This window comes from Musca autumnalis, unplaced genomic scaffold (assembly GCF_047663935.1).
Source record: "Musca autumnalis isolate F117 unplaced genomic scaffold, ASM4766393v1 scaffold_4, whole genome shotgun sequence".
Lineage (NCBI taxonomy): Eukaryota > Metazoa > Arthropoda > Insecta > Diptera > Muscidae > Musca > Musca autumnalis.
In genome coordinates, this window is record NW_027411977.1 from 130737168 (window position 1) to 130762028 (window position 24861).

The 24861-nt window shown below is 34.2% G+C and overlaps 1 protein-coding gene across 7 annotated transcripts in view; it reads left to right on the top strand.

Annotated features, from left to right (window-relative positions):
* The first annotated feature begins 1287 nt into the window (after positions 1–1287).
* Positions 1288–24861, top strand: part of dpr10 (defective proboscis extension response 10) — a 668864-nt gene continuing 645290 nt past the window's right edge. The window contains exons 1-2 of one of the 7 annotated variants that reach the window (XM_073981530.1): positions 1288–1585; positions 2316–2427. The gene's annotated coding sequence lies outside the window, so the exon portion shown is untranslated. Of the gene's footprint in view, positions 2428–24861 lie in introns of all 7 variants that reach the window. The other 6 variants (XM_073981529.1, XM_073981531.1, XM_073981533.1 and 3 more) reach the window with 6 other exon arrangements.

Consider the following 24861-nt stretch of genomic DNA (forward strand, 5'->3'; position numbering starts at 1 on the left):
AGCTAGATTCCATTTTTTTAATAAAAACAATTTAGTTCATATGGCTCAATTAAGTACATTAATTAAAATCTGATGAATAATAACTTTGCATAATTGGGCAAAAATTAAATACAAGTTCAATTTTCTATTTACTTGGAAAATATCTCTTACTACATCAAAGATTCTAAATCGTCTTTGAACCCAGCGTGAAAGTAATTTTAATAATGTTTGATTTTATATCACCAATTGCATGTAGAATTCGGCAGATCGCATATAACAGGAATTTGCACGAGAAGAGTGTCATTTTTGTACACCAAAAAGTCAGGAAGAAATTTAGACGAATAATTAAGGTGGTCACCACAAAACGATCAGACTTGTCTTTTCAGATCGGACTAACTTTTCTGAAAAAGTTCCAAACTGAGCACTTGAATCACGGCATTACCTGCATTTCTTTCGATTATAAAATATCTTTGATTCTAACCTTCTAATCGATTCATCAAAAATGTTTAGTGGAAAAATCTAAGATAGCGACTACGATTATTGCGTTGAAATTCAGTTAATTATTATATTATAGCACTGAAAACGGTAAAAGTTGTCACAATTTAATCTCAACGAAAAAGGTTCCCATCTTCTGAACCTTTCTGAAAACCATCGATTGTGAAACGAACATGGCCGTGATTATATAACTTTGCTTCAACATTTTTAATTTACATCTGGAAATGCATTATTTGCTCAAAAAATGTATCTTAACCTTAATTTACATTAGGCAACTTTCCTAGCGGTAATTGTCAGTTTACAGGAGAGAGTGGAGGACAACGGAATCACTTTACCTCTTAATAGCCTTTCTCTCCGACAGACTGACAATTCACACAAGTAAAATTGCTCAATGTAAAGATTCTAAATTGCCTAAATTGTTCAAAGCAAAAAATTATTTGCACTTGGTCTCGGATACTCTGCAACGTGATAGCAATAATTGTATTATATGTCTGAACAAAAGTCATCAAGTTCAATACCTAACAGACTGTGAGACGAAGTTCGCCGGGTCCTCTAGTTTAATATAAAAAAAAACTTAAAAACTTAATAATGTCTTTTATAAAGCATTCTCTCAAATATTTGTGGACTTTTTATCATCCATGTGTTCAATATAAATCTGGCAACACTAAATAAGGAGCATGCTCTTTTGTCACTTATTCTACCTCTGGTTCGTGTGAGAGTTAAGAGAACGCACACACAGCCAATTGGCCGCCCGATGATGGGGAGCTGTTTGTTCGTGTGATGGTGGCAAAGAACAAGTGCAAGGCCTGTCATGGAATCAGTAGAAGCGTAACATTGATTCAGAAAGTAGCGTAGATGTTGTATATTTTTCACACGCTCGCATTTACATACGACAGTCCGAGGCACCTTTGCACGAACGTAACGGTATTCAGCGCACAATTAATATTCTACGTGTGATAGTCAACATCATTATTGTGTTTATGGTGATGATAATTAATATGTATAGTGATTATGTATGAATGATAAATTCTGAGAGAAAAAATACATATAATTCAATCGAATTTCTGTGAATAAAAGAAAAGAAAGTGTAAAATGAAATTGCCATAAATACGTAAGCCTATCAAGATATCTTGGAAAAAATCATTTTGTAGCAATTCAATCAACAATAAATATTAAACCTTGTCTGATGAGTATATTTTTAGGCCAAAAGATAACAACAAATATCATTGATATACATATGTATTTTTATTAGCCTAATAGGCTCATACCTAAGAGTGTCCATGAGGAATATTTTATAAAAAATTCCTTTCTTGGAATTCTGTAAAGAGGCTTAAAGTTCAAATACATAAATTATTTCCCGAAGCCTTTATATTTCAAAGCAAACAATCAAAGTGATTAAAATTAAAATGAAAAATTCTTGCAAAATCCATTACATTTGAAAGTGTCAAAAAAAAGTTTGTTGTTATTCTGATTATGTATTTGTTGTCATTAGCATAATTACAACAATAAAAAATAAAACGCTTGGTGACAAGCTGTGTGTGCGTGCGTGTGGCCACAATGTCTGTCTGTGTGTTAATGGCGGCATTTAGTGTAATTTAATATTCATAAGATTTCCTAATAACAAAATATGTATATACAAGGAAAAAAGTATTGAAAAAATTCCTAGAAAGTTTTTCGAAAAATATGTGTGTATTTGTGTGTTAAAATAAAATATAATTCTAAACAAAAAAATTAATACATAAATACATAATAAAAATTAAACAAAAATAAATGAGCTTTATGCCTAAAGTAATATTAAAAATTGATTTTTAAAGTAAAATGGTTTTGTGAATATTTGATAGAGAATACGTTTGAAGTACTTCCGATGTACAGTTTGTGCCATAAATACAAAATACTCTATTATAAGGATAAGAGGAATACACACGCAATCACATAATTAACATAAATATGAAGGTAAATTATAAAAAATATATTTAAAATGTATTTAGACTAGTTATATTAGTTATTATTGGACATGGGATTTTTGCATATTTTTGAAAATTATAGTGCAAATAACTCGTTTATTAAACAATAGAAGTTGGAGCTTTGTACGTATTATTGATCATTTTCAATATAACATCGAATTTCTATCATTGAAACGATATAATTCTATATAATAACGTAGTTACAATTGGTTGAAATTTCAAAAATATGCAAAAATCCTATATCTAGTTATTATATATTCGTAGACACTCTTCTTGCTTAGGCATATTGTTAGAACTTTTGATCCAAATTAAATTTCCAATCGTGTAAAAGTTTTGCTTTAACTTTTAATGTGTGATACCACAACATAGCGTACGACTTTCATCCGCAATATCATTTCATCTAAATTTTGATATTTCTCACCGCATTGAATAAACTTTTATCTAGAGTATTTGAATGACTATATAGAGGGTAATATTTGGAAATGATTTTAATTTTTGAACCGAGAGATTTTGGTTTGTTTTGGAATATATACTATATCGGTGGGAAAAATGCTACAATGAAATTTCTATACAAGTAATCAATCTAAATATTAGCGAAGTAGTGTTTTAAATACTATGTACACCAAGACCTCGCTTTGGGTAGTTTCACATTGCGTTTTTTCGAAGTTGCGTCATTGCCTATTTAATACCATTTTTTTTAATTTATTAGTTGATGCGAAAACTGTGTCTGTTGTAGAACAAGTTCATCAAACCACCGTTTGGGGTTTTTAAACATCTTGCATGCATAGTGGTTGGCATTAAGAGGTACCGTTCTATAGATATGTCTAATGAACAAAATTTAACCTCCAAAAATATTTCTAAAGCTAAGTCTTTTATTAACGAAGCTTGCAGATTGGTTACAAACCAAGTATGAAAGTATCAGTCAGCTGGGCTGACGGATACATACCCTCGGCCTATATATGTAAATATAAAATATATTGATTTCGTATCACGTGTTGATACGGTACGGTATCTACGTGGAATCTGTAGGTACCGTAATGTGGGGCTATACCAAATCATTAACGTATTCCAAAAATTGTAGGTAAGCAAATTTCTGATTCATAGGGATCGCAAAATATTAAATTACCTTAAACTAAGTTTTTAAGGAGTTTTTGAAGTAGTTTGAGAGTTATCTTGCACACTAGACAGAGGGGGTTTTAGAGCTTTTGGGCCATTATGAAGTATGCCTTTACACCGGAAAAAATTGTTACCTTGTTATAGGGACCGTGAAAACAACTTTCTACAAAAAAATACATAAATCGGCGAGGAGTCTTCAAAATGCGTTTTCCTAATTTCGTGTGGGATGTACCCGAAGGACGGACCCAATATAGTCCACATTCAAACCCAATCTATATCTGGCAGGAATAATAAGATGTGCAAAATTTAGATCAAAAAGATTTTTCCATTCGAAATTTATCGTTCACTCCATTTGACAGGAAAATGTTGAAGTTTTGTGGGGGATATACCCAACCCTTTGCAATGACATTATCGGATCTTTCAAGACATCCTTTGCATGGGTTCAAATGCTGATGAAAAGATGGGATCTTTCACGACTTCCTTTGCAATGGTTCAAATGCTAATGAAAAGATCGGATATTTCACGACTTCGTTTGAACCAATGCAAAAGATGCCATGAAATCGCGTCATCGCATGGAACCCCTTCCTTCAAATTTTGCTGGGAATGATTTGGTGTAGCCCCACATTGTTGTAACTGAAGATTTGAAAGCAAACTCATGATACAAAATCAATATATTTTATTGCGTTTGGTTTGTTTTTTTTTTTTTTTTTGTCAGTTGCTGAGGGTATATCTCCGTCAGCACAACCGACTGATACTTTCTTACTTGTCGAATTTAAAATAAGTTTTGGTGAAATATTACGAAGTGCAAAATTTGGTTCGAATCTGTTGATCTGTTCGAGAGATCTCGTTCGCACCAGCCAGCCTGACCGACAGATAGACAGGCGGACGGACAGAACTAATTCGACTTCAAATTATCTGAAAATCATTTCGTTCAAAAATATTTGGAGCCTAAAACCATTATTTCGATGAGGCACATTTTTGGTCGTATCAAAGTGTACATACCCTCATTAGCCTAAAGAATGTGGATATAAAAACGATGTTGACTGAGAAAGGAGTGTCCCAGGGGATGGAAATATCAGGTGCTTCAAGGAAATTTTGCGTTGAAAAAACCTGTTCAAGAACCATTTGACTAATATGTAGTGAAAGGAAACTGCCTTACTACAGAAATTTTCTTTCCTTTTTTTTAAGGAAGTAGCTTTTTCTTAACCCTGGAACCGAAGTCTTTACATGGTTTTCCATTGAAAATCATAATTCGCTTTGGGCCGTTTCACTTTGAGTCGTGTTTTTTGGAACGTTTTAACGATGGAAAGCGAAGTAATGGTGTAAACTAAATTTATTTCGATATGCACTACAGTAGCACACCCTATGGTTCAACATATCTCTAAAACAAGTGAGCACTGTCTTTAAATATTGTCAATAAAAATGTGATTACAATAAAACTCCAAATATAGAATAAAGGGATAGTTTCACGCCTATATAAAAATATAGCAAATATCTCCACTAAAAATTACACTGTGCAACACGAAAATTATTAACCATATTCTGACACCGCAGCGTGATAGAAGACCAAAAAATAGAAGACACGTGTCTCGCCGTTTTTCCCTATCTCATCAACTTTCGCGGTTATAGGCCTCCAAAGGTTTGAGGCTTTGATGTAAAAAGGAGCCATTTTTCAAGACTATATCTTCCAAACCGTTGGGAATTTTGAATTTATCTCAGAGGCAAAGTTGTAGATCTTGTCTTAAGGAACAAAAATTGTGAACACATATAATCCATCAAACTTCACCTGCAAGGTCAAAATCGCCAAGGTTAAATTTCTTTTAAATTTTTTTTTGGGTTTTGGTCTGCAGCTATCGAACCGATCAAATTTGAAGCAAACAACCAACTACAAAAATGTACATCAGATCCCAATAAACATCTTTCTAGAACATATGAACTCTGTATAGACGGTTCTTAAAGGTCAAAATAACAAAGCAAATGGGATTTTTGTCCTGTTTTCTCTGGTTCTGGTCCACAGATACTAAACCGTTCAATATTCAAAAAACAACCAACTACAATAATGTAGCAAAGACATCAATGAACAACTTTCTGGAACATGCGAAATGTCTATGAACGGTTCTTAAAGGTGAAAATAGCAAAAAACTTTTGAAAATATTAAATTTTTACACTTTTTTCTCCAATTCTGGTCCAAAGATACCCAATCACCCAAAAATTAAGGATACCGTCAACTACAAAAATTTACCTAAGATTTCAATAAACAACTTTCTAGAACATATGAAGATTCTAGGAATGATTCTCACGGCTGAATTTCAAGAACAATTAAATTAGTTTTAACATTCCCCCTGCTCAGGTTTGGAAATAACAAACTGTTAAAAACTCAAGTAAATTTGAAAGGCTTGGTATTTACGGACCTGAACAGGAAAGAATGATCTAAAATAATCGAATTTTAAGCTTGAAGAATCGTTCCTAGAATATTCATATGTTTTAGAAAGTTGTTTATTGAAATCTAAGGTAAATTTTTGTAGTTGATGGTATCCGTAATTTTTGGGCGATTAAGTATCTTTGGACCAGAATTGGAGAAAAAATGTAAAAATTGAATATTTTTAAAAGTTTTTTGCTATTTTCAGCTTTAAGAACCGTTCATAGACATTTCGCATGTTCCAGAAAGTTGTTCATTTATGTCTTTGCTACATTATTGTAGTTGGTTCTTTTCTTGAATATTGAATGGTTTAGTATCTGTGGACCAGAACCAGAGAAAACAGGATAAAAATCCCATTTGCTTTGTTATTTTGACCTTTAAGAACCGTCTATACAGAGTTCATATGTTCTAGAAAGTTGTTTATTGGGATCTGATGTACATTTTTGTAGTTGGTTGTTTGCTTCAAATTTGATCGGTTTGATAGCTGCAGACCAAAACCCAAAAAAAAATTTAAAAAAAATTTAACCTTGGCGATTTTGACCTTGCAGGTGAAGTTTGATGGATTATATGTGTTCACAATTTTTGTTCCTTAAGACAAGATCTACAACTTTGCCTCTGAGATAAATTCAAAATTCCCAACGGTTTGGAAGATATATTCTTGAAAAATGGGCCCCTTTTTACATCAAAGCCTCAAACCTTTGGAGGCCTACAACCGCGAAAGTTGATGAGATAGGGAAAAACGGCGAGACACGTGTCTTCTCTTTTTTGGTCTTCTTTCACGCTGCGGTGTCAGAATATGGTTAATAAAATATGACTCAAAAACTTACACACAGTGTTATATTTTTTATATTTTTATCCACTGCCGGCAAACTATGAAAGTGTTCTCTACCCATTCATTGCCGTGTAAGGAGCTTATGTTATGGTATTTTTGTATGTTGCAGGAAGTAACACTCCTCCATAATCCTTCCCAACTTTAAGTACGTCTAAGTGGGTGACATATACAAATTTCATATACTCTTACAATCTTAATATCGACAAATCGAGCCTACCTGAGCCTAAAGAAGATAAGTAAATGGGGAGCTATATCCAAATCTGAACCGATTTCGATATATATTGGCACATTTATTTCTAAGCCAAATTCCGTCACACATTCCAAATATTGTTGAACTCGGGCGTATATAGCGTGTTTGGTGCATCAAATACATGTAATCGGACGAATATATATATATATATATATATATATATATATATATATATATATATATATATATATATACTGGAGCTATATCCAAATTTAAACCGATTTCAATCTAATTTAGCAAACTCATTTCTAGGCCAAATTACACATTCCAAATTTTATAGCAAAATCTAAATTTTTTGGAAGTATCTCCGATTCTGAAGCTATATCTCCAGACCAACGCGGAATTTCAAAAATTACTTTTTTTTACTTTCAGGCTATGTTGCAATATATCCTAAAATGTTAAGGAAGATCTGTTCAGCGGTTTTCGAGTTCATAAATGACAAACAAACGTACAAAAAGTTTCCTATTATTATCTAATAACCACTAAAAAATCGTTAAGTTCGGCCGGGCCGAAGTTTTTATACCTCCCATCATAAAATATTAATTACTTAGTTTTGTTTCCTGTCCACAATTTTAGGTGCAGGCATTTTATGACCATACCCAAATGCAGAAATATCGCCGGAAAATGTATCGAAAATGTCTACAATCAAGTTTAGACCTATTTGGACAGTTTTTGGTGGAGAAGTTTTGTGAACACCGCGAACCTCAAATGTCAAATCACATGTAGTACGGTCAAAAAGTAGCTAACATTCTCAATATAATAAAATAAAAATAAAATACTTACAATCGGTTATATAGGGGCTATACAAAACATGGACCTATATTGAATATTTCAGTGGAGAGTTGTTGTGACCACAAGGAAACTCAAATGTCAAATTACGTCTAGCTCGGTTAAAAATTATATGGGAGCTATACCAAAACATCGAACAATTTTGACAATTTTAATTTAGTTTGGGACTATTGGGAACCTCAAGCGACAAATTACCGCCAGTTATATGGATGCTATACCAACCCATTGACCGATATTGAAAATTTTTAGTGGAGATATTTTGTGACCACTGGGAACCTCAAATGTTAAATTAAAAGTAGTTCGGTCCAAAAATGTAGCTAAAATCCTCCAAATTCTCAAAATTTAGCTAAACTCCTCAAAGTACCAAAACATGGACCTATGTTGACAATTTTTGGTGGAGAAGTTTTTAGGTCATTGTGAACTTCAGAACCCCACTTAATTTAGTCAAACAATTTAGCTTTAAATCAGGAGGTAAAGTACCGTTATATGGAGGCTATACCAAAACGTATATAGCCCATCTTCGGAAAAAAATATTCGGGCGCCAAATATTAGCACTCTGTCCCAATTATTGCAGACCCTGGAGTGATTACAACATACGGACCTGGCTACATTTCAGACCAAATAAGAAATATGTTGGCACTTAGAGTTTTTCTGGTCATAAAATTTGTGGACATAGGTCCATGTTTCTAGGCACATTTTTTGGGATTCTTAGTGGTCAGAAATATTCTCCACCAAAAATTGCAGCAATAGGTCCATGTTTTGGTATAATCCCATATAACAGTACCACCGATTTCAGGTTTTTGTTAAGACATTAGTTGACCGTATTAGATAATATTAGGTTTTTGGTCAAAAAACTTTCCCACCTAGAATTGTAGCTTTGGTAAGGCGATTTGAACTTCTTAAGGGGCGCTTCGCTATTCTGATTCCTGGGATTGTTCTGAGCAAAAAATGTCCACAAGTTCGTACGTCTAAGGTGAAAATAGAGCCTCCCGGTTTTGACTTGAAGTTTTTTATCAGACTTTTGTCACGTTTTTCGATCCAATACTAAGGCACCAATTGTAGGCAAGACAATAATTAAGAACTCTCTAGAACATCGCAAAAGCATTTTTGAAAATTGTTCATTAGGGTTGTGACTTTTTTACCATCTCGTATCCCTGTATGATATTTTGATGAGTTTTTACCTAAGATTACCTAAAATCTTTATTATAAAGTGATTCGATAATAAAAGCTTCCGCACAAAAGGCTTTTAATATTTTTCATTTTCGGAAATTTTGAAAATTGTTTGAAGTCGCTGTAAGTCGATATTAACTAGAAACAACGTACCTATAGGGCACAGCACATAACCAAAATGACCTAACCGTTTGTTTCTCACCAATTTTATCATCGTATTTTTACATATATATCATTTTATATTATATATAACTTTATTTCATATATCATAAAAATTAGAAGTGGTTTGTGCGGGACCTTTTTAAATATTAAATGGAATAAAAGTTAGTTTAGTCATTAATAGGCAAAATGTCATTCATCCGTGCAACAGGAAATAATTTTTTTGAGAATAACTTTATTCTTTCATAGCATATTTTCAAAAAAAATCAAAGTGGTTTGTGCGGAACCATTTTATACCCTACACCACTATGTGGAAAGGGTATTATAAATTTGTTTTGGTAAAAATTCATGTAACACCGCGATATCGTCGGAGACCCCCAATGTGGTATACCAATCTTCATATCTCGACGAGATAAAGCGATTTTGAGATGTGTGTCCGTCCGTCCGTCTGTCCATTATAAATTGTAATCAAACTCCAGGCCGCAATTATGAACCAGTCATCACAAAATTTTGTATGGAGGTCGGGTTCAGACCAGAATAGATCCCTATTTTTATTGATGATCGTGAAATATTTAGCGGGTGAAATGGACCAAAAACATAATATTTATCCAATTTTGTTGCGGCCGTGTAGGTGGCAATAATAATCCGATCAACGCGAAATTTGAAATAAGCTAAGGGAATATGACGAAGAAGAAGCTTGCAATTTGAGACGATGATCAGATAATATTTAGAGGGTTAAATGGACCACAACTTTTGTGTGAAAATTGTGAAAATTATTAATATACATCATATATCTTTATTCTTGGAAGACATATTCCGGGTAAGTAAAATATAATTGGAAAATAAACTTTTGACCTTTCCATTGATGCCAATTGTGTTGGTGTACATGATAAGATAACAGAGTTACAGCCTTATATATCCAATTATTTATTTGTAGTGTAATAATAAACACGCTAGAGGTCGCAATTATAACTCAATAGTCACGAAATTTTGCACGAGGTAAGACGTTAGGTCGAAGAAGGTGCATATAATTTTGGATGATGATCTGATATTATTTAGCGGGTGAAATGGACCATTACTTTTGTATGAATAATATAAACATTTTACATTTGGTCCATATTTTAATTTCTGGAGGGAAGTAGCCTGCATATGAAAAAAAGAACGACTGATCTTTCCACTGATACAAATTGCAATAGTGAGTTTGGTAGATAACGGGGCTACTGCCTAATATAAAGTGGGTTTTCTGTAGAGAACCACATTTTCCTCCCATGCTATAATTGTGTCTATCATGACAGAGAAATTCCCAGTTTGTGCATTATTGCGAATTACGTGGAGCCCAGGCGTATTAATTGTCCAATTGGATTTGTTATACGTTTCGCACCTGTTCAACAGAAGGGTAGTAACTAAAAATTTTAACTTTTTATTAAGAAAATGAATTACCCTACCCCTACCCTACTGGAATTTCTTTGTCTATTCTTTCGTCAAAAATACCGGTATTTCACTTTTCATACTACTAATTATGTACCAAAATTTTTTGTCTCTACTGAAAAATAGAAAGTTTGAGTTACTACCTTTTTGTTGAACAGGTGCGATATATATTGCAGCATGGGGTCGCTTCGCCACGTTTTTTGCAAAATGTACTCGGTGTCGCTATCGTTAAAGTTTTTTTGAAATATTAATTTTGGTGAAGGTGAAGGCACCCACTGACCTCCTCCTGGCGCTTAATTTAGGGATTTGTACATACAACAATTTACCGCCAAGTCCGAACGGCGTGCCCTAAGACACCACTTGTAGAGAAGTTTTTCATGGCAGAAATACTCAGGAAATGTCGTCAACATTACTAAGATGTATTTCGCCACCTTTGATCGATTCTCCGGCCGGGTAACGGTGGGAAAATATCCCTCAGTAATGTTGGCGACATTTTCTGAGTATTTCAGTCATGTAAAACTTTTCTACAAGTGGTGGCTTAGGGCACGCCGTTAGAACTAGGCGATAAACTGTAGGTCCCCATATCAGGAAATATGAATCGGGGTGTACTCATTTATATGAGAGAAGTCTCCTTTGTCCCTTATGGGATGTTTGTGGAACAATTATTATATTATTATTTAAGCTTGATGTGATAAGGTGGCAGAATCCACAAAGTTATTTCTTACAATAACTTTATTTGTTCCATAAATGAATTTTGATTCGCTGAAAGTTAATTTCCAGGGTTAGTGGTGTAGGGTATCACATGGTCGGCCCCGTCCGACTATAGTCTTTGCTTACTTGTTTCATAATAAAAAGGAATGAGTGTTATTTTAGGAATTAATTGGCATTCATTCTCACTACAGGAAATCATTTTGGTGAAAAAATTCAAAAAGTATATATATTGTTCATTAGGGCTATAACCAAAAAAATACCACCACATAGCCGTGTAGAGCATGGAAAACTGTTATGAAATACGGTGTCAATTTTTCTCTATCGCGAAAAAAGTTTCCGCACCAAATGCATGGAAGTTCAGAAATGCATTTTTTAATTTTATCTGTTATACCAACATATTTGCTTTTCATTAAAATTTTTATTTTTTTGTAATCTAATTTAAAATCATTATCAAAGCGTTCTGGACCAATTTGATCTCAAATCGCGCATTTCGGAGCATATTAGGAACTTTTGACACTATTGCAATTTTTGGTTTTTCTTTATAAACTCGTGAATTTTATGTTTATATTTTTTGTACCTATCGGACAAGAGAATTTGGGGTCATTTGCAACGAATTCTCGAAAGTTACAGACCGTTGTTAATGCAAAGTCATTAAAAACGGTCTGTAACTTTCGCGAATTTGTTGCAAATGACACCACACCAAATTTTGGACATTGGTACTTTCGTAACAGAAAGAAAACTAATTATATCATATTAGTTTAGAATATTCCCTGGTGGAGGGTATAACAAGTGTGACCCGGCCAAACTTAACGCTTTTTTGTAATTTAATAATATCGTATCGAAAAAATGAAAAAAAAACGGAGTTTATTGACATATATTGCTATATCTTTTTAGAGCCCCTTAGTCGGTCCACTTTTTGGTATAGCCTCCATAAAAGGGTATTTCCGATCAACAAAATTTCGACTTATAGCGTTACGGACGTTCAAACGCGCACACAGCCAGATCGGCTCAGTTCGGCCAGTCAATCATTTTGGTATGTGGTAAAAACCTTTGTTTTTTAAAAAAAAAAAAAATCAAATCATTTTGCGAGCACATCTGCCTTCCATTTCGGAAGTTTGATAGATTGGCATTGGCTTAGAACGCTAAGACCTCGACAACATTATCCGTTTGTTGGAGGGGACCTGCCCCGGCTGAGGTTTGAACTTGGGTCTTCTCCAACAAACGGACAATGTTTTCGAGGTCTTAGCGTTCTAAGACACTGCCAATCTATCAAAATTCCGTAATGCAAGGCAGTACAATTCAGGAAGAAACCCCATATTCAATTGTAAATGTGTGTGTATTGAGAAAGGTTTCTAGACAAAGACACTAGGTTGACTTGATAAGTAAAAAAGGCTTCAAAAATACTTCATATCTGAAAATTTGTAATAATGGTTGTATAAATAGAAGTTATCAAATTCAGCCTTTGTCTTCCAGCCATTCACATTCAATATGCCTGATGAGCTGAATCAAAACCACCACTGTGTGGTGACTTCGCTAGAATTCTCTTTTTCAATACAAAATTCCTTGGGTCTTGATAGCTCAATTAAAAATTCAATTAATTAAAAACAAAGTCAACATTTCGTCGGTGTCATGCTTAAGTGTTCCATACGCCATTTGCCTTATTATCAATTGTGTTCCACCTCCCTTATATAAAGTGCTACTGTGGAGTTGAAAATTCAGGGCTTTAAATGAAAAATTTATATGTGAAAATAAGTACATTAATGGCCATTATTATAGGTTTCCTTAACATTTATTTAGGTGGTTGCCTCCACTTATCACAATTTTTTGCTTATTTTGATAATCGATCGAAAAACGCTTTTTTCTCAAAATACCATTTTTGTAGTCGGTGTCCACACAACCTTCAAGACGAGTGAACGTATCTGCATATATTTTTGTGGACTTACATCAAAATCTTGTCTTTAAACGAGGAAATTCTTTTGTTTAACAGATCTTTTTGGTCGAAAATAAATTGTAGATTTCATATGACAATACAATATTCAAAAATATTTAGATTTAAGAACTATTATTCTTCAGTTTTTAAACCCAGTCCGTTAAAACAATTTGTTCCATACGCCACATAGCTCTTAACTTGACAAAATTGGGCAATTTTTTGTTCCAAACGCAATAATTTTTGATGCGGAACAATTCGTTTTTGTCTCCTTTTGTTCCATACGCCTCACGGCAAGGATATGGAACAAAAAAAATTCAAAGTTGTTTTGTTCCATACACCAGGCTTTATGGATATGGAATAAAAAGACAAGATTTTTTGAGTAACAAAGCGGATATGGAACATTTTGACATTCTAGTATCTCCAAAACTATAGGAGATAGAAGAAATCCGATTAAAAAATCCGAAAGAGCTCGGTTTAAAACCTAGTAACGCACCTTTATCTCAAAATGTCAAAAATGGCGTATGGAACAATTAAGCATGACACCGACGATTTGTCTAGCACCACATCTGATATGCCTACGGTGACCAACCGTACTCTATTATAGAGGACAGTACTCTATTTTAGGTGTCCGTACTCTATTTTTTCAACGTACTCTATTTGTCCTCTATTTTCATCATATGTACTCTATGTCCTCTATTTTTGATTTGTTTTAAAAATACATGCGAATACCAAGGTAATGCAATAAAACCCGAGAGACTTAGGCAGAAATTTAACCAAATATTGTCGTTGTTGAAATGAAATCAGTCGTTTCAAATCATTGTTTATTGTTTTAAACACTTCTGCACGTGCTCAGATCAATTGTTCAAACACTTTTTCTTCTCCTATTGAAACACCTCAAAAACGTGGTTTTTGAGAGTGTCAACAGCATGTTCTGTCGATTGCTGTTTTGCTTCTGGCTTATACGTAGCGTATAAGGCTTATACCCCGATCGTATTTTTTTGAAATTTTTTGCACCAATCGGTACGGAATCCATCGATAAGAAACATTTTTTACGGCCAAGTTTTCATACAGTATGGAATGTAAGCCGGTAAAAGAAATGTCCAAGGATGCCTGCATCATGGCGATCTTGCATTATCAGTTTATTCACGGCATCAATGTTTTCTGTCACAACGGCAGTTTCTTCGTAGAGCGAGCGTCCACCACGATTGAATTCATTAAACCAGTTTTTTCACAGAGCTATGTCAGTAGTCACCCGTACAAAATTTTCGGTAAAGTAAATTGAATTTTTAGGATAGAGCTTTACGTTTTGCACGGTCAATGAGGACGCCACTTTCAGAACTAGAGGCACGTGTCACCTGGTCTGACAAACGTATAAAGTTTGCCGTAAAATATATTGAGTATTTGGTACAGAGCGGGAAGGATAGAGCTCCTCTACAATCAATTTCACAAAAACTCAATTTACTTTACGACAAACCTTTTACGTGTCGAGCCATTTTTGTTACGACTCCGACTCCAGAGTCGACTCCGAGGATTATTTCTAATAGCACTCAATATGAATAAAATATACACAAGTTTCCAATTTGTTCCTATATGTTGGCCTTTTTCTGAGGTGTTCCTTGAAAAGAACATTTGTCGAATAAAAAACACAACTACAAAACCTCTTTTTGAAAACTTCTACGATTATAATAAAAATACAAGATCGCCGAAATTTGAAACTCTGTGTGACAGGTTCTGACGTGGCCAGGCTTTCGCTCGGGAATATGAGCAATTTGAGATCATTATCTTCTTTAAATATCATCGATCATATTCTAGATCAAGAATGTTTGGGATCTAAAACAAATATTCCAAAATATTAATACATTTCTTATCGAATATTGAGAAATCGACCCAGCTCCCAAATTCACCCTAAAGTTGATAATCTAATTCGATTGTCATGGAATTTTAAGTTTGCTTTAGAGTACTAATTGGACCAAAAGAGTTCTTGAAATTCATTTTTGGTAAATGTAGAACAAAACTTTTGCACGGAGTTGGAGCAAAGTTATTTTTTCGACTTAGTCTCCTTCTACAGCATAATTGCTCGACCCCAACTCAGACTACGAATTCCTATTGTCTACTAACTATAGGATGTTGCTTCATCGCGTCGTCATCACGTAGAAAACTGTGAAAAATTTTCGGACGAAAATGTTCACATGTAAATTCCATATTTTTTTCAAATTAATTCTTCAAGTCCTGTAAAAAACGCAATACTTGGTAGTCAAACCGTACTGAGTACGCTTATGCTAGAAAATGTTCAGCTGTTGTCCAGCCCAGAAACTTATGTAGTAGCCCTCGTATGTGTACTCTTTTTTCATCAAAAAATATTGGTCACCGTAGATATGCCTGATGAGCTGAATAACCACCAGCGAAACGATTGTAGCCTATTGGTTGGATGTTTGTTGACTTCGCTAGATATCACTTTTTCTATAAAATCTCATTTAATTTATTAATTAAAATATGTAGTTTATATCTTTATGTTTGCTGTTGTTGTAATTGCCTATTATTTAAAAAAAATAGTGTTATAGTCACACTAGGAATAATATTTACTTATAACCGTTAATTTTAAAAATTACATACTGTAGATAATACCCGAGTACAACATATGTTTGGGTTAATGCACCTTAACTAAAATTAAAACAAATGTGAAAATAATTACGTTAAACAATGTCTGAGGAATAAAAATGATATTTAGTCTAGCATATTATACCCATGCATGTCTTTATATACATATATGTATTTGTATATATATGTATGTATTGGAATATATGATAGTTGTAACTTATCCGAACTCTTTGGAAGAAACAACAAATTTATATGAAAAGTCAATTAAGAATGAACAACTTTACAACTTAAATTACCTGTACACGTTTGGTGTAGAAATTCCTTTGTCCCAATTTACATTAGGCGAGTTTACTTGCGGCAATTGTCAGTTTGTAGGTGAGAGAGGGTGCTGAGAGGCAAAGGGTTACCATATCCCTCACCTCTCTCTCCAACAAAATGACAATTGCCGCAAGTAAACTCGCCCAATGTAAATTGGGACTTTTATAGGGAAGACCAACTAACTGTTCATTGGGAATTAATTCAACACGAAAGTCTCCCAGTTCGGAATGACGATTGTATACAGTGTTGAAAAAATTAAACATGATATCTATGTATAAAAAAATAATAGCCCGTTTCCACGGTACGTCGTTCGTTCTCTATTCGTTGTTCTACCCATAACTACGAATAAATTATTTATTTCCCCACACAAAATTCTATGAACGAACGACGATTTTTCTACGTTATTCGTGTAGAAATACTCTCTGAACGACGAATAACTATGTCCCATCCCTCCTAACAAATGAGAGAATTTATCGAAAAAATTAATTATGACATGTCTAAATTCAAAATTGAAATTTTTTGAAAACACAAATTTTTTTAGAAAAAATGAAAAAGATTAAGGAAAATTAATGAACTAAACATTTTATATAGAGGCGGATAGAAGATGGTTGTGTTTCCTTCTTAATTCCACACACATTTCTTGTCCATTAGTTCAAAATCGCGTAAAAAATCAGAAACAAATAACTGAAAGTCTGTATACACAAATATTGTTTTGACATGTCTCTCTCTCTCTCTTTAATTTTGATAACAGAAACATATGTATAAAAATATATTGAAAATACAAAATTATTCAGAATTTATGGAAAAAATGAATAAAATGTGTGTGGTTAAATATAGAAGATACATTTGAAGGAAAGTCTATTGCTTTTCCTATTCATTTAATGTATATTTTTTGTGCTTTCGGTTCAATTTTTCTTGAAAACAAGGAAACAAGAAAACAAAAATGAAGGAAATTTTGTTTATGTTTCTCTTAATTACGAATGGTGTCGTGGAAACGGGTTAATTCGTGTACGTCGTTCGACAGGCGAACAACGTAATTGAAACGCTCGTGTGAACATGACATACCATTCGCTGATTAAAAACAAGTAAGCAAAGGACGTCAGGACCAGGGTTTCGGAGTCGGAGTTGGAGTCTGGTGTCGGAGTCTAGCAAATTTTGCTGGAGTCCGAGTCGTGAAAAAAGCTCGACTCCGACTCCGGGCATTATTATGTTCTACTTTTATTATTTTCCCTTATTGATAAAGAAATGAATATTATTTTTTTGGGGCAAATTTATGATCCTTATTAATTCAGTTAAAAGATTATCTTACTCGTTTAATCTTTTTTTAATTACAAACCGCATATCGAAATATTTTTGGTCCAATTGATTGGAATAATTGTTTCCCATTCCGCATATCGAAATATTTTTGGTCCAATTGATTGGAATAATTGTTTCCCATTCCGTATATCGAAATATTTTTGGTCCAATTGATTGGAATACTTGTTTCCGATTCCACAGGTTCTTTGCGAATATCAGCTTGCTTTCTATAAGAAGTCATTCTATCTTCTACGAAAAGCCCTATTAGACTTATACGAAAGACATTGTGGTATTTTAAGAGAAATCTTACTGATATTGACCTCCCATAACGAAACCTACTGGACTTCTTGCAGAATATATATGAGATGAGAATTTCCATAACACAATCTGATATCACTTTTATACACTAAACCATAACATAGGGGGTATAATTAACTTTGTCATTCCGTTTGTAACACATCGAAATATTCATCAGAGACCCTATAAGGTATATATTATAGATCAGCATAACATACTAAGTCTGTTGAAATCAAGATACAGCTCGTAATAGTTAAGATAGTGCTAATTTTGGTAGGAAAGTTTGGTATGGAAAATGGGTTATATCGTTGCACATTTTGATAAAACCCCCATAGAACGGAACCTCCGATTTTCGGTACTTTGTAGGTTTTATCCACATTAACTTACCGAAATGACTGAAATGTAAGAGTAGGTCCCTTCATTTGTAATAGAATGGTACCACCCGATTTTCGGTATTTTCAAGGGTTTAGCAGCATTATCCTACAGAAATGGGTCAAATTCGGTACATGGTATAAGCAATTCTGCAAATAACTATCGATATAGGTTTTTATCTAACCGAATTGGCTGAAATTTTGTACATAATCTTCGTTGGGGTACAAAACATTCCCTCAGAGAATGGTCGGTACAGATCCGCGTTTTGAACGTTCCTCCCGATTTTCGGTTTTAGACACTTTATCCTTCTGAAATGTCTGAATTTTGGCATTTAATATTCCACATGGGTATAAAACCTGTCTGCAGAGAATTGTGGATATAGATACACATTTTAATATAGCCTCCATAGAAGAGGTATTGCGAGTACTCAAATTAGAAGGTACAACGACACCGCTCGATATAAAATTTTTTAATGTATTTGTTGACTGTAGTGACTGTAACTTGCTATTACGGATTCTCAATTGGTAGAATACATCCACTCAGAAAATGATCAATATAGGTTCATATTTTGGTATACACCCAATAGTAAGGCGATGTTAACGCTATGAGCAAGCGTTTTAAGTATATCCAATAATGGTTGTATTTTGCTTTAATGACTCTTAAAAAGACTCAATAAATTCCAACTTCAACTTCAAAATTCCAATATTAAGGTACCGTCAGATTTTTCGAATTTTAAAACTTGTACACGCATCGTCCAAATGGTATATCGGATTCTGAAACATGGTATATCGGATTCTGAATGGGTAGAAAACACCGATATCTCATTGGTATCAAAACTTATTTAAAAGAAAGTCATATTCTTCAGTTAGCATATGTCACTTCTCAGAGGAATAAGCTTAACGTGCCGGCAGAGCTTAGTACATTCCAAAACGAAAGGAAACTTATTGCAGCATTTTACTTCATTACAACTAGTGGTAGTGGGTATACAAAGTTCGGTCCTGCCGAAGCTGATGCCGTTCTTACTTGTTTATTAAAAAACTCTATTCGTATACTATGGGGAAATCTATTGGACTTCTTAGGGAACATCTTTGGGAGAACTATTGAAGAATCCAGGGTCTTTTATGATGAAGTCTACTATTTTTATAAGAGAAAATTATGCAATCTACTGTAAGAAAACCTACTTGACTTTTAGTTGTTCTATGAAAAGAGCTACTCATACTCTATGAGGAATCCCGTTGCTCTTCAATGAGAAGATCTTCTAATCTTCTTTAAAGGAGATTTTGTTCTCATAGATCAGGTAAAATTTGGATGTCCATAGCTGACGAGTGGGATCAATAGATTTATTCTGAAAAAGGATGACACATTATGGATTTCCTTCCTTGTATGTTTTACTTTAATGCGTAAAATTTAGGATTTATAAAAGAGTTTTATGACCTTTGCCGTTTTTCACTTCCTCCATAAAATGGAAGATATATAAAATTCTATGCAGAATTAGTCATTTCCGGTTGTCTTTTGAAATCAAGATATTCCTTTAAGGTTCTTTTACATTTGGCGCGAAATTTATATCCAATTAGACAGAGGATGTAATATACTGCAGAAATAATTTAAAGATGAATTTCACATTACATATAAAGGGTGTTTTTTTAAGCCCGATAGAACTTGTAATTGTAAAAAAATAACACAAACAATTAAATTGTAATCAAAATTTTTCTTTATTCGAAAGATCAATACGTGACATTAACATTTGAAAATGATTTCGGGCATATGGGCACCGCGGCTGTTCTTGACGAAGTGCATTCTGGACGTCCAATTTTTGGCCACTTTTTCGAGCACTGCTGGCCGTATGTCACGAATAATACGAACAATGCTGGCCTCCAAGGCATCAATTGTTGCTGGTTTATCAGCATAAACCAGTGACTTCACGTAGCCCCACAGGAAATAATCGAGAGGTGTCAAATCGCACGACCTTGGAGGCCAATTGACAGGTCCACTTCTCGAAATCAACTTATCGCCAAATTTTGATTTCAATAAGTCGATGGTTGCGTTCGCCGTATGGCACGTAGCGCCATCCTGTTGAAACCACATCTCCTCCGGATCAATGTCATCCATATTTTCAAACAAAAAATCATTGATCATGGTGCGGTAACGATCTCCATTGACCGTAACGCGAGCTCAGGCCTCATTTTTGAAGAAATAAGGTCCGATGATGCCACCAGCGTGAAAACCGCACCATACGGTGCATTTTTCTAATGGTAATGGAGTCTGTAGGGTCTCTTGTGGATTGGTCTCACTCCATATGCGGCAATTTTGCTTATTAACAAACCCGTTAAGCCAAAAATGCCCCTCATCGCTGAACACAATTTTGCGATAAAACAAATGACGAAGTCGTCTATAAGTTGCGCGAATCGACGACTGATTTTCAAAGTAAATTTGGATAATTTCGTAGCGTTGTTCAAGCGTGAGTCTATTCATGATGATTTGTCAGAGTATACTGAAACAAATAAAAAAAAGTTTCATCAAAATTTAATTTTTTGTGTTACTTTTTACAATTTAAAGTTCTATCTAGCTTAAAAAAACACCCGTACATATGAAGTTTTTTTAAAGGGCGTGTTAGAAAAAACCCAACATGTTACGCGGTGTGCCTTAACCAAATTTAAATGGAAGGATCTTACACCTGAGAAGTTTTTGCGGATTCTCAATCTGCAATGTTTATAGATGAAAAAAATATATAAAAAGATAAAAACTCGCCGGAGGGCTTTTTAAATAAATCGCGGTCAAAGTTCACACTTTTAGGGGTTTTTTAGGTTTTCACGATTTTGCTTGAAAACCGCAAGTGTTATGGAAATGGGATTAAAGAAAATGTTGTAGCAGTGCAAATTCTGTAAAAGATTGACGTTTGTGATATTGTAGTAGGTTTTACCGTTTCTGAGATATACAAGTTCAAATTGGGACAATGCACTGACTGTATCGCCTCCTCATAAAACAATGATATGACTACAATTTCCCAACTTAAACTTGTATATCTCAAAAATGGTACAACCTAGGAAAAAATTACAAAAGTCAATCTTGTAGAGAATTTTCACAGCTATGTGATTTTCTCAAGTGCCATTTCGATAAGAGTTGCCGTTCCTAAGCAAAATCGTGAAAACCTAACAAAAAACCTGAAAATGTGACGTAAGCTTCTATATCTCAAAAATGGTAAAAGAGAGAATTTTCATACATACAATATTTTCTTTGGCCCCATTTCGATAGGACTTGCCGTTTTCAAGCAAAATGTTGAAAACCTAAAAAACCCTAAAATGTGAACTTTGACCGCGATTTTTTTAAAAATCCCTCCAGCTATTTTTTCTTGTCTTTGGATTTTTGTCATCTACAGACATAACTATTTCAGAATCCGCAAAAAATTCCTAGGTATAAGCGGTGTTAATTTAATGTTAGTTAAGGCAGACCGTGCATGATATTGTTTTATAACCGTTCCTAGAATCTTTTTATGTTCTAGAAAGTTGTTTATGGAAATCTTAGGTACATTTTTGTAGTTGACTGTATCCTTAATTTTTGGGCGGTTCGGTGTCTGTGGACCGGAATCGGAGAAAAAAGTAGAAAAATCTAATATTTTCAAATGTTTTTGGCTATTTTCACATTTAAGAACCGGTCATAGACATTTCGTATGTTCCAGAAAGTTATTTGCTAATATCTTTGCTACATTATTGTGGTCCATTGTTTTCTTGAATTTTGAACGGTTTAGTATCTATGGAGCAGGGACCGAGACAAGAAGATAAAAATCGCATTTGAGTTGCTATTTTGACCATTAAGAACCGTTTCTACAGGGTTCGTATGTTCTAGAAAGTTGTTTACTAAGATCTAAGGTACATTTCTCTAGTTAACTGTTTGATTCAATTTTGATCGGTTTGATATCTGTCGACTAAAATCCGAGAAAAAATTAAAAGGGAAATTTGACCTTGACGATTTTGACCTTGAAGGTGAGGTTGAATGGATTTTATGTGTTCACAATTATTATTCTTTAAGAGTAGAGCTACAACTTTTCTTCTACGGGTAAACACAAATTCTTAGCGGTTTAGAAGATATGTGCATGACAAAATTATCCTTTTGACGTCAAGGTCTCAGGTCTTTGGGGGCCCATAAACGCGAAAGTTAAAATGATAGGGAAAACGCCGGGACACGTATCTTTTTATTTTTGGTTTTCTGTCACACTGCGGTGTCAGAATATGGTTAATAAACCATGACTCAAAAAATTGAACTTCTATATCTCAGAAACGGCAAAACCTACGACGATATCATAAAGGTCAATCTTTTACAGAATTTTCACTGCTACAACATTTTCTTTAGTCCCATTTTCATAGAACTTGCGGTTTTTTAAGCAAAATCGTGAAAACCTATGAAAACCCTTAAAAGTGTGAACTTTGATCGCGATTTATTTAAAAAGCCCTCCGGCGATTACTTTAGTTATTTGATTTTTCTTATCTATGAACATTGCAGTTTAGAATCCGCAAAAACTTATTTTCGGAGTCGACACCGCAATTAGTGTCGGAGTCAAAGTCGTGAAAAAAATTCGGCCCCAGTTGGAGTCTGACCAAAAATGGCTCGACTGCCAAGTCCTACTCCTGTGAAGCTTTTCACAACATTTTTTTAGGGAGATACTAACGTAAACCTGGCATACCACATGACTCTAAAGGCTAACTGGACCAAAATAATTAAAGTCTAAATATATTTATAAATGTATAAAGATTACTTCAAATCTATGTAGCGACAACTGTAAAAGACCACCGACGTCGAAGGGGAGTTGCTAGCAACAAACTTCTTTAAACACTTGTTGGCCATTCCGATCTTCAACACAACTTCACTACCTTGACCATAAAAATGTATATGTATGTCGCTTGTCTAAAATATTTCCTGTGGTTTCAGTCACCTCTGTTGCAAAGCTCATCATCCTTTCCCAACCTTCACCTTTTCACCTATCTACCCAAATCTACTCAATAAACCGCAAAATACTTGCGGTTGTAATTAATTTTCCTCCAAAATGAAATAGAATTTTACTAAGAGCAAAATAAACATATACGTATAAAAAATACGGCGACATACGATGTAATATCTGTGGTTATTTCCATTAAATTCAGATGAAATTATCACAGTAAAGAAATAAACAGATGTTGTGAAGTGGTATAATTAATTCTTAGAAATTGTTCAAAGGATACACAGAGAAAAACAAAACATAAACCTGACGAAATCTGTTCACAAAAACTATTGTCAATGTTCAGATTCATCTATATTCTGAACCCTGAACCTATGGGTGTCGCATCACAACGTCGATCTATACCGACAAATTTCTGGCGGAAAGAAGACTTAGTGCCAAATTTCCTATATTTCGGTAAGATAATGTCGCTAAAACCTTCAAAATACCGAAATTCAAGAGGATATAGGAAGACGTGGACCTATACTAATAATTCTCTTCAGTAATATTTTATAACCCCATGGAAGACTAAATAACAAATGTCAGCCATTTCGGTGAAATATTGAAGCCACAACCTTCGGAGGTTCCGTTCTTTTTCAGCTAAAAATTTGTTTTACCCCCAACGAAAACTAAATACCAAATTTCAGCCATTTCAGTGGAATATTGAGGTTAAAACCTTCAAAATACCGAAAATCGGGAGCTATAGTTCTGTAGGCTATAATGAGGCGTGAACCCAAGGGCGTAGCCAGGATCAAATCTAGGGGGGGTGGGGCAAGTTATTATTTTTTGGTGATGTGTATAGGTTTAACATACAAAATTTTCAACCTTTTATTTAATTAAAAACAAGTAAAAAGCTTCCATCATAAACTATTCTGAATTTATGTAGAATATATTTAGTTTTCTTTCCGTTATGAAAGTTCTGTTGGGCATGATTTTATGTGAATTGCGTAAATCAAATACTTAAAATTTGGCGGTATCGTTGCTTAGGGGTATACCAAAACGTGGACCTATGTCCGCAACTATTGGCGGAGAAGTGTTTTGAACACTACGAACACTTAATGCTAAATTCCACCCAATTTAGAGAAAAAATGTAAATAAAAATAAAAATTTTGAATGGGAGGTACCCGAAGGAGTGGACAAATATAGTCCATATTCGAACCTGATCTATATTTGGTAGATATTTTAGGATGTGTAAAGTATGGACCAAATCGGTCACTCCCATCAAGAGTTATGGTATGCACAATTTTTCCGAACATTTTTGAACTTTTGTGGGGAAGGTACCTGAAGGAGTGGACCGATATGGCTTATCTTCGAACTTAAACTAAGTTTGCACAAAATATCACATAGACCAAATTGTGGACCGAATCGGCAGATCCGCTCGAGAGTTATCTTGCGCTCCAATCAATACACACGGTGTCATAGGGCTTTTTTTGTACCTTTCAGGCTATTTTCTCAGGAAGTATGGACTTGCCCCTGATGAAGCTTATACTGTTATATGAGAGGCAGTGAATGCAAGTTGCTACTGCAAAAATCAAAGCGATTCGTGAACAGGTCCTAAACTGAACTTTTCCGAAATTTTGTGTGGGAGGTACCCGAAGGAATAGACCGATCGAGTCCATATTAGAACCTTATCTAACAGCGTGTTTTTGTAAAAAGTTTTTGCCCATTCGTTCGTCGATTTCATGAACGAAGACACAATTTGGTTTTCATAGCGGTTGACGTTTGTATTCGTGTGACAAACAAATGAAAGCTTTTTATTTTCGTAATTT